The 10,727-nt window shown below is 39.9% G+C and overlaps 1 long non-coding RNA gene across 2 annotated transcripts; it reads left to right on the plus strand.

Moving 5' to 3' along the window:
* Positions 1–9,545: 9,545 nt before the first annotated feature.
* LOC149966724 (uncharacterized) lies at positions 9,546–9,950 on the plus strand. Of its 2 annotated transcripts, none has more exons than XR_016472283.1 (3): positions 9,546–9,580; positions 9,664–9,831; positions 9,893–9,950. It is a non-coding gene; the product is annotated as an uncharacterized LOC149966724 (long non-coding RNA). The 2 variants fall into 2 exon arrangements; XR_016472286.1 differs by having other exon boundaries at positions 9,554–9,580; positions 9,664–9,726; positions 9,791–9,923.
* The last annotated feature ends 777 nt before the right edge of the window (positions 9,951–10,727 follow it).

Here is a 10,727-nt window from a genome sequence, read left to right on the forward strand (position 1 = left end):
ATATCTGCAAAGTTCCTTATCTGTATCTTTCTTGTTTTGGTAGTTATATTTTAATACATCGTTAAAAAGGTATACCAGGTACAGAGAGTGAAACGAACGTAATTATGTTTTTAGATTGAATAAGCATTATCTGGGTTTCTTTCAGGCATCTCTCCGGGGGGAATGTCTACCTAGAGCTTGCTAATGGACATCACACACGTTTGTCTGGTAAAAACCACCCTCAGCCTAGTTACCTTCCCACGAGGTAACGTTTCTGAGAGAAACACTGAGTATTATTAACGTTTGTAGCGCCAGAGTCAGACTCAGGGGTGGATAGGCGCCTTTTCGTGAAGTGGGTACTGTATAGGCTTGCAGCCCCCCAAAAATCACTTTTCAAGCAGTCCCCAGTCGAACTAAAGGGTAATTTTGGTCGAGGCCCTGTGAGATAACGCTCACCAGCCCACCAGCCCAATCCGCCCCTGGTCAGACTTTAAAAGAAACGCATACTCTTAACATGACGGACATCGTCGTTTGCCGTGATGAATGTAATTTAATTAGTATTTCGTATAAATGTGTCGGTACTATTAATACGGAAAGTATGGTGACTACCGCTGAGTTCAGTGTTTCTCCATCTTTCCGCTACTATCCTATCATAAAGGAAGACGACGATATGACGACAAAGGTGACCGCCTAGAGCACCGCACTCAGCGGCACTTATTGTGGGCCAGCATAAATAAATCAAGGGGGGTGGCTGAAGTCTGGACCCAGAGCCCCCCTGGTCTACACCACTTGCCCGCACTTAGCGACATGTTTTGGGATCCCGCAGTTAGCGACACTTATTGGTATCCCGCACTTAGCGGCGGTTTTTGGTTCCCCACGTACTTAGCGACATGTTTTGGGATCCCGCAGTTAGCGACACTTATTGGTATCCCGCACCTAGCGACAAGTTTTGGGATCCCGCAGTTAGCGACACTTATTGGTATCCCATACTTAGCGGCGGTTTTTGGTTCCCCCTGTACTTAGAGACATGTTTTGGGATCCCGCAGTTAGCGACACTTATTGGTATCCCGTACTTAGCGACATGTTTTGAGATCCCGCACTTAGCGACACTTATTGGTATCCCGCACTTAGCGGCGGTTTTTGGTTCTTCCTGTACTTAGCGACATGTTTTGAGATCCCGCACTTAGCGACACTTATTGGTATCCCGTACTTAGCGGGGGTTTTTGGTTCCCCCCGTACTTAGCGGCACTTATTGGGGCCCCCGCTCTTAGCGGCACTTATTGGTGAGCCCCCTCTTTTTACCTTCAATTGCGTTGAGAGAAGGGGCCCCTTCTCACTACTTAGGGCCCCGCACTCTCCAATTCCGGACCTGAGGGGGGAAGTTGGACTTCACTTCACGCAAATTCTCACCCACTAGCTGGCTTTCTGAATCTATCTATCGGTCGATTTCACGTCTTGAGTTAGCTTTGTGGTTATTCGGTCTATGCCTGCTCTTCTTTGAAATGTTCTGTTAAATTTCGTGTCGCTACTCAAATTACATAGGAATCGTTTTGTATATCTAAACTGTACCTATTATCTAGATACAGATATTTTTACCTTTAGATAAAATCACTTTTTACTGGGTACTATATTTTAAGTTAAAAGGTGTTCGAGGAAATATCCGATACGCGAATATAACTCTCAAATGCGTATGAAAAGATAAACAGTATGGCACCTTTAGATAATTATAGCTGAACTAGATAAAAGTATCTTTCCACTAACAATCAACAGATACGCTAGATACTTTAACCTTAGGTACAAATATCTTTTACCTAGTATCTTTTATCTTTTACCTAGATACCAAATCGCTGAACACTGTTTACGGGTTACCGTATTCGCTGTTGACAATTTTGAAACCAAACTTAAACTTTGAAGAATTAAAAAACTTTCTTGTTTGTAAATTTTCCTGGGTTGCTAAAGCTGTCTACTAAAGGGGTTCTGATTCTGCGGTACTACCAGCAGTGGCACAGCGACTACTGCACGAGGAAAATTATACTTTAATAAAATTAAGTAAATAATTTTTCCAATAGACGGTCGTTATGAAAGTAGCTCCTGTAAAACTCTTTCGAAATTCTTTCCCAAAAAATAGCTTACACCAAAAGCTTAAAGTCCAACCAAGTTGAACCAACTGAAAAGTCTTTTGGCTTTGGGTTTAGTGTGATTGTAAGAAAGATCAATGTTACTACTTATTTCATGATTTTCATCTTGTTTAGGCATTAAACTTTAACTTTATGCATAAATATGAATTCGAAAAGGACAAAAAGAGTGGTAACGAATATCGTAAATTAAAGGAAGAAAAGAATAATTGACACGACACATTAATGAGCAAATTCCCAAAGTTGGATTGCATTTTTCCAAAGCGTGATAACCATCCTAACGCGGGTACTGTCTCGCTTCAGAAACATTCGATGGAGATACAAATTCACAGAGCACATTATTTGAAAATGTGGAAATCGAGAGTATACAGATCGTAGAACTAGAAAACCGAAACGCGGAAAAAGAAAACGAAGAACAAAGAATCGAGGAAAAGAAAAACGAACAAATTACAATAGATTTTGATTACTTTAATGATCCAACGAAATGGCTTGCCTTAAATGATAAGAGAATTTCACAAATTATCAATTATTTAAGAAAATCACCAATTGATGTTACCAAACTGTATTTTAGTGCATCAAAGGTTACTTATAAATCTCAAAATAGATTCGCAAATTTAACGATGTTTTATCGTGTTATAATAAATGGTAAAAAGCAATTGAGAAATTGGTTATTGTATTCTAATACCAAAGGAAAACTATTTTGTATTCCCTGTCCTTTATTTTGTAAAACAAGATGTAAATTCTGCACGGGTTTTAATGGTTGGAAACATGTGGAAACAATAATTTCGCAACATGAAAATTCCAATTATCACAAAGAAAATATCAGAATATATGTTAACCGATTAAATAACGAACAAGAATATTTTCAAAACATTTCTGCATTGGAGATGACAAAAAATATAAATTATGGGAAAAACATATTACTAAGGATTGTTGAAGTGATAAAGTTTTTAAGTTCAAGGGGTTTGGCTTTCCAGGGAAGTAATCAAATTATTGGTGATAAGAATAATGGAAATTACTTGGGGTGTATTGAGCTATTAGCAAAATTTGATCGCTTGTTACAAAAACATCTGATTTCGCAAATGCAGGTAAAGGCAGTGTATCTTATCTATCAGCAAATATATGCGACGAATTTATTGATAGTTAGGGAAAAGTATCACAAAGGACATTGCACTTCTTCTATGGGATTTGGCTTTCGACCGATTTTTTTCAAATTGAAACATGTTGTTGGGCTTGATCAAAGGAGCAAAATTGTCCATTGCCATTTTTTCCTAGCTCCTATAGTTTGGCCAGTAGCAGCGGTCAAAAGTGGACGAAACTTAGTGTAGTCTGTTTGTTAAAAGAAGTTTCGGCCCATCGCTTAGCCATGGCCAACTTCGCGCGCTCACTACGCTCGCACTAGGCGGCCTACCCAAAAGATCAAAAATAGCGAAATTCGTTCTTTGCCGCTACGGAGGCGCTGGAGCCACCTCCGGACCTAACTATTAGCATAGAATCGAATGGAACGATTATGGTTTTTCGTTACTTAATTTATTGAAAACTATTCGATATATTCGTCGATGTCAGAGGTAGAATAAACCTTTTTCCATGATTTACAACACTTTTTCAAAATTTTCTAATTCATTTTTCCCTCCGAGATCGACTATTTCCAAAAGTGCCACCGCTCAGGTGCCAGTGAAAATCACGTGTTTAGAATGGAATGTAACCAAACCGACATGTGGAATTTTTCATCAAACGTTTTAGTTTGGATTTTAAACTATTTGATGGCAAGTAGATAAACAATTAAACTGATATTTAAAGTGATGCAACTAAAATTTTAGTGTAATGAGCATAAAAAATACTTTTAATATTTTTATGAAATGATTTGTTTGACGTTAAAGTTAATAATTGAATTTTTTTCATTAAATTTTAGACATATATATTTGGAATAATACTGATAAGCATTCGATACGGTGAACCATGACCACCTCTTTATGACCATGGAAAACACAGGAGTTAGTGGTATCGCATTAAAGTGGTTCAAATCATACCTCACCGATAGTGAACAACAAGTGGTCATCAAAGGACGGTACTCTCACACGCAGTTGACCAGGTACGGTGTCCCTCGAGGAAGCGTGATAGGCCCCCTATTGTTTAATCTGTACACTAGTGACGTTCATAAAGTCCTACAGTACTCCACAGCTAATGAATATGCAGATGATAACGCTCTCGTGACTGCAGGTAGTGACCTGATACAGGCTATTCAAGAGGCGGATGAAGACCTCTCACATATATCAAGAAAACTTAAGCAAAAAGGCCTGGTAGTAAATATGAAAAAAACCAAGTTCATGATATTTAGTCCTAATAGAAGTGCTCGCAACAAGGCAAGCACAATTGAAAGGTTCCCTTCGGGCACCATTGGTAGAGTTGACGCGTTTAAATACCTTGGGGTATGGATAGATGAAAACCTCAAATGGAACACCCAGTCAAATGAAGTTCAAAAAAAGGCTAAGTCACGCTTATGGCTAATCAGATCCCTGCAGCCATCACTGGACTTCGAAACATTAAAACTTCTCTATATTTCCATAGTGAAGCCTGTTTTTGACTACGGGAACATCTTTTATAATAAAGCAGCAAAAGGCAATCTCGACAAACTGGAAATTATACATAACTATGGTGCGAAATTAATCACTGGACAAAAGAAACGCTCTTCATCAACGGCTGCTAGGAAAGCAGTAAATTTCCATACCCTAAACTACACATATTGCATGAATTTACTCATTTTTATGTATAAAGTAAAAAATAAGATTATCCCAGAATACATCTTAAAGTGGTTCCAAGTTCCCCCCGTACAATCTACAACTAGGAGTAAGAAAAACGACTTCACAGTGGAAACCTGTAATTCTAGGTATCGGGATCTCAGTACCAAATTCAACGGAATTAGCCCCTGGAATAATCTCAGAACTGATATCAAAGAAACTGGGACGTTAACTTCTTTCAAAAAGCTCATAACGCAACACTTAACCGAACTCGGCCTATGACTTTCTACACTTATTATTTGACATGATGTATCTTCTGTATCTCTAAGTATTTTAATTTAATTATTTAATGTGTAGACCCTCTTGTAAATAAGTCTTTTGACTTAATAGGTTATCCCTAATAAAGCATTTATTTATTTATTTATTTATTTATAATGAACGAAAACATGAATGAACATTGGTAAAAAAGTATGAATACTGGTAGATATGAATGAACGCTGGTAAATATGATTATATGAATACTCGTAGATATGAATGAACACTGGTAAATATGAATGAACACTGGTAAATATGAATACTGGTAGATATGAATGGAAACTGGTAATTATGAATGGTGTTATAATAGTCGTTATAGTTATATTCTTAAACTATACTTGTCTTAATTAACTATACAAGATTATATTTAATACTGTTACTTTAATAGTATCACATGAATACCTTAATACATGGTATTCTTACATTTTATTCTGGCCTGTCTGCCAGTGCCAGATTTTTATATATATTGTTTGTTACATCATTTAGCCCCACCTGGTGGCTCCATATACAACAACCTTTTTTTTTTTTTTAACAAGTTAGTAATAGTTAATCAGAGAAACGTTGTGGAAGACGAATAACACGCCCAGAGCGAGTGGAGGTAGGAGGGTTATGGGCAGATTCGATTATTGGAGAACGTTGAACATCAGAATACGAAGGTGATGGGACCTTCCGGTAAGTATGTGTCGTAGGGTGAGGAGAATTACCGGGAACAACAGAATCCAAAGGACGTGTGGGGAAAATGGGTGGATTCCGTGGCAGGAGTAGAAGTAGAAGTGGTGAGAGGTTGGTGTGTCATTGCTGATTGAGTAGTTGATGGTATGGGAGTTGGTGAGCTGTGCGATGACGGTTGAGAGAAAGTTACTGAGGTATTTGTAGTGATGGGTATAGAAGAGGAGGTAGATTGCGTGGAGTCAGAGCTCGTGACGGTATGGTATAGAGTCGGTGAAGAGGGTTTTGGTGGTGAGGATATGGGCGGTGTAGTATGGGTGTCAGGTGTCTTGCGGTAGAAAACACGTGTGAGAGTGGAGCGACTCAGATCCGGACGGAGGAAAATTCGGTTGCGCCGATAAGAGCGGCCTTGAGAATCGGTGACAATATAAGATTGCGGCTCCGGTCCAATCTGTGTTACAATCGCAGGAACCCAAGAACGGTTACCTAATTGTAGCAATACTCTTTGACCATTGGATAAAGGAGCCAAAGGTTTCACACGAGAGTGACGGTCATGATAGGATGTCATAAGTTCTTGTTTGTGCTGTAGTTGTTGACGAGTGGCAAGAGTGGGATAATGTGGATGAAGAATTTCTTTGGTGGTCGTCAATGGTGTCCGAAGTCGACGGCCCATGAGAAGTTCAGCAGGGCTAGACGAATTAATTAATGGAGTGCTCCGATATTCAAGTAGTACGTAGCTCAAGGATTTGCCAGAAGCTTTAGTTTTAATAAGAGCGTTCTTGATCGTCTGGACGGAGCGTTCAGTTAATCCATTTGATTTAGGATAATAGGGACTTGTGGTAATGTGACGTACTCCCCATTGTTTGAGGAAATCTTGAAATTGGGCAGAGGTAAACGGAGGACCATTGTCGGAGATTAACGTAGTTGGGGCGCCATGGCGGGCAAAATGAGGTGTCATAAATGCAATCACATCTTTGGCTGTGGTGTGGTGGAGCTCCTGTGCCTCAATAAATTTAGAAAAGTAATCTACCAGCAAAATCAGGGGTTTGGAGTCGACGTGAAAAAGATCAGTGCCAATAATTTCCCACGGTAGACTTGGTACGGGGTGCGGTTGTAGTGGTTGAGAAGAGTTAGAAACAGAGCGGGATTGACACAGAGAACAAGAGCGGATCATCTGGGTGATATCCATGACCATATTGGGCCAAAACACATTCAGCTTTGCTTTAGCAATACATGCAGAAATACCTTGGTGGGTAACATGAAGTTGGGATAGAACATCATTACGTAGTGTGGGTGGTACTAGTAAAGTTGAGCCTCGATAAAGTAAGTCTTCTGAGATGTGTAGTTCATTTTGGTATTGCCAATATGGGTACAATGCTTTAGGAAGGGATTGTCGAGAAGAGGGCCAACCATCTGCAATGAGTCGACGTAAGGTAACCATGCTTTGATCTTGAAGGAATTCAGACTTAAATGCTTGATATTTATCATCAGAAAGAGTGGTAAGTGCATGGAGAGCAGTGGTAGGGCCATCTAAATCATCCGATTTAAAAGGGGAGATAGACTGATGAGCCCTTGATAGTGTATCAGCAATGTGAAGAGTAGAACCTGGAACGTACACAAGGTTAATGTCATATCGGGAGAGTCTCAACACTAGGCGTTGAAGTCGAGGAGATAGTAAGTGCAAAGGTTTATGGATTATGGCTAGTAGTGGCTTGTGGTCGGTATGGACAGTGACTTTGGTGGCGGTGATATAGTAACTAAAATGCTCACATGAGTACACGATGGCCAGAAGTTCCTTTTCTATATGTGCATATCTGGATTGAGTGGTGGTCCATGATATGGAAGTATATTCCACTGGATGACTATCTTGAAGCAAGACGGCTCCGGCACCGGTTGGGCTAGCATCAACAGATATAATGATTGGTACAGTAGGTTGAAAAAAGGCAAGGACTGGAGAGGTAGTTAACCGGTGTTTGAGTGTGTCAAAATGCGCTTGATAGGTATCATTCCACGTAAAGGTAGAGTCCTTCTTTAGAAGCTGACGTAATGTAGAGGTATGGTGCGCCGCATCGGGAATGTAACGCACAAGATAATTAATCATTCCCAGGAATCTCTGAAGGGCTTTCCTGTCAACTGGAGGAGGCATAGAGGTAATTGCAATTATCTTTTTATTGTCAATGGTGACACCAGAAGGTGTAATTTCATTACCTAAATATGTGATCTTTGTAACCGCCAGTTGCATCTTACGAGTAGAGAAAGTAAGGTTTTTATCTTTTGCAGTATTGAGGACATCAAGAAGGTCTTGTTTATGGTCATCAAGTGTAGAGGAGGGGATGAGGAAATCGTCAGTAGAAATATGGAGATTGGGAAAAAGAGAAGGAGGAAAAAGTTCTTTCATAGTGCGTTGAAAAATTTCCGAAGCGGTAGTGATTCCATAGGGTAGTCGTAGAAATTTGTACAGTCCGAAAGGGGTGGCAAAAGTGCATAGATTCGAGCTTTTATCAGTCAATCGTATTTGCCAGAAAGCACTTTTTGCGTCTAAAACGGTGAATACTGTGGACCCATGTAACTGGGCATAAATTTCCTGGTTGGTGGGCATAGGGTAATATTCCCGTTTAATGGCCCCATTTAATTTGCGCGGATCAAGACATATCCTAAGAGAGCCATCAGGTTTGGTAACAATCACCATAGGATGCACCCATTCCGATGGTCCAGAGACAGGGGTGATAATATCAGCTTCGACCATCTTGTGAAGTTCTGCTCGGACCTTAGCAGAGAGTGCGTGAGGAAGTTTTCTTGCTGAAGAAATACTTGGTATTGCATCGGATCGGAGTTTTATGTCATGGAGACCAGGAAGTGCTCCGATTGTGTCGAATATTGGGTGGTATTGTTCAATTATTTCGGTAGGAGAGATATGAGTGAGGTCAACACTTGGCAATTGTCGGGAAGAACGAGATAGTGTAGAAGCAGGTTCCAGAGAGTAGGAATATTTGGTTTGCGAATCCATCAAAGAATTGTTTAAACGTTTGATATAGCCATATGTGATGGAAGCCAATGCTCCAAGAATAGGCTGGGAGGAGCAAGTGGTTATGTAAAAATCACAGTCGGCTTGGTATGTTTTGGAAGCACATGGAATAGTGACAATGCCCAATATTGGAACGGTATGTCCAGAATAAGCGAGGACACGATGAGTCGGTTGTTTAAGTGGTGGTTGAGTTGGAAAAGAACGGTAGATGTATTCAGGTAGAAGGTTAATCTGGGAGCCCGTATCCAGTTTGAGGGTTATTAGTTGGTTATAAATATAAAGTCTGTCCATCATGAGGTGGGAAATAGAGATATCGTGAGGAAAGGAGTTGGGTCTGTTTGGAGTATTGACTTCATTTAGTTCAAGAGTAAGACTGTGTAGGTGAAAGTCATCAAAATCTTCTTCTAGAAGGTCTTGGTCAGATTGATCACAATCAAAATAATAAGATTCGTTAGGGTGTCCATAAGAGGTTGAAAGATCTTGTGGATTGGAAGTGTCAGTATCAAGAGAAAATGCTTCGCACTTACTCGCCCAATGTCTAAATGAACCACAGCGTAGACAACGAGACTTCTTTGCACGACATTCGTTTGGTAGGTGTGATTTTCCGCAATTATGACATGATTTAGTTTGATGAGATATGAAAGAATCCTGGAAAACAATGAAGTATCAAAATATGAAAATAAAAGACCTTTACATTTTCAGAAGTTTTCTCGATTGAGGTTTGTAAACTAGTTCCTTTACTTTCTCAAATCAAATTGTCCTAGTTATGTTATCAACTACGGGTGGTATTATTTTGTCACAGAAAAATTTGGCAGATATCGAGGCATGAGGGACATTAAAATTGCAATGCAAAATTGGACACCTGGTAAGTTTCGGCAACACGGGAGATTCAATATTTTCGCTAATTCTTGCTGATTCTCGAAAATAAGGAAGTGCTGCCTCAATGAAACATTACAAAATCCTTATTTGGGTAACTTATACCTCCTCTGTCGGATGTTTTAATAAAGTCTAAAAGTGTTGAATTTGAGAAGGGTCCGGAAATGCACTCGAGACACAAGCTACAAAATTCAGCTTGCTCCATTTTCTGTACCACAAATTCAGCTACGTAAGCCAAACTTGCCAATTTTAAAGTGGTTCGTTGCGTGTCAGGCTCTGTACTCAACGCATTTGGTATAATATAAGTTGGATACTGTATAGCCACTCTACTCTAGAAGGTTGGGTAACGTGCCTTCGGAGGCCTTAGAGCGAACTATACAATAACTATCCTATTATAATAAGATACTAATATTTCTTAGATATTCCCACCAAGGGAAGAGAATGCAACCTGGCAGCCACTGGGGGAAAACTACCACTGACTAGCAGGCTAGCTGGGAGTTAACCACTCCAGTAGAAGGAAAGTAAGGGTGTGGCGTCAGTCCCGGGATCGGGATCGTCGGGATCGCCGGGATCCGGGATTTAAGGGGTGAAATGAGGGTAAAATCGTCCAAAAGTCAATGTATTTAGGGTATTTCTCGCGACAATTTGTTTTTTCGTTTATCAACATATTGTGTCCAGGCCAGCTTGTTCATTTATCTCTGCTTATCGCGAAAGACACTTGAACGTATATCTTATCAAGTTTTATCGTACGGAATAAGTTGAAATGATGTAAAAATTGATAACCTAGGCGGCGCGCGCGCGGATTACCCGCGGACGCGGTTAATTTGAATTTAAGAGTGTTTTGACGTCATTGAATATTCGTTGTTAAAGTAGAAAGGAAAATTTTTTTAACTTCATTTTAATATCATTGTAGTACGCTTGGCACTTGAACCTATCTCATGAGTATTTCACTGGGTGAGAGTTAACGCGCGCGTGCGTGGATTAATTAAT

This window comes from Leiobunum rupestre, chromosome 1 (genome assembly GCF_980474605.1).
Source record: "Leiobunum rupestre chromosome 1, qqLeiRupe1.1.hap1, whole genome shotgun sequence".
Classification (NCBI taxonomy): domain Eukaryota; kingdom Metazoa; phylum Arthropoda; class Arachnida; order Opiliones; family Sclerosomatidae; genus Leiobunum; species Leiobunum rupestre.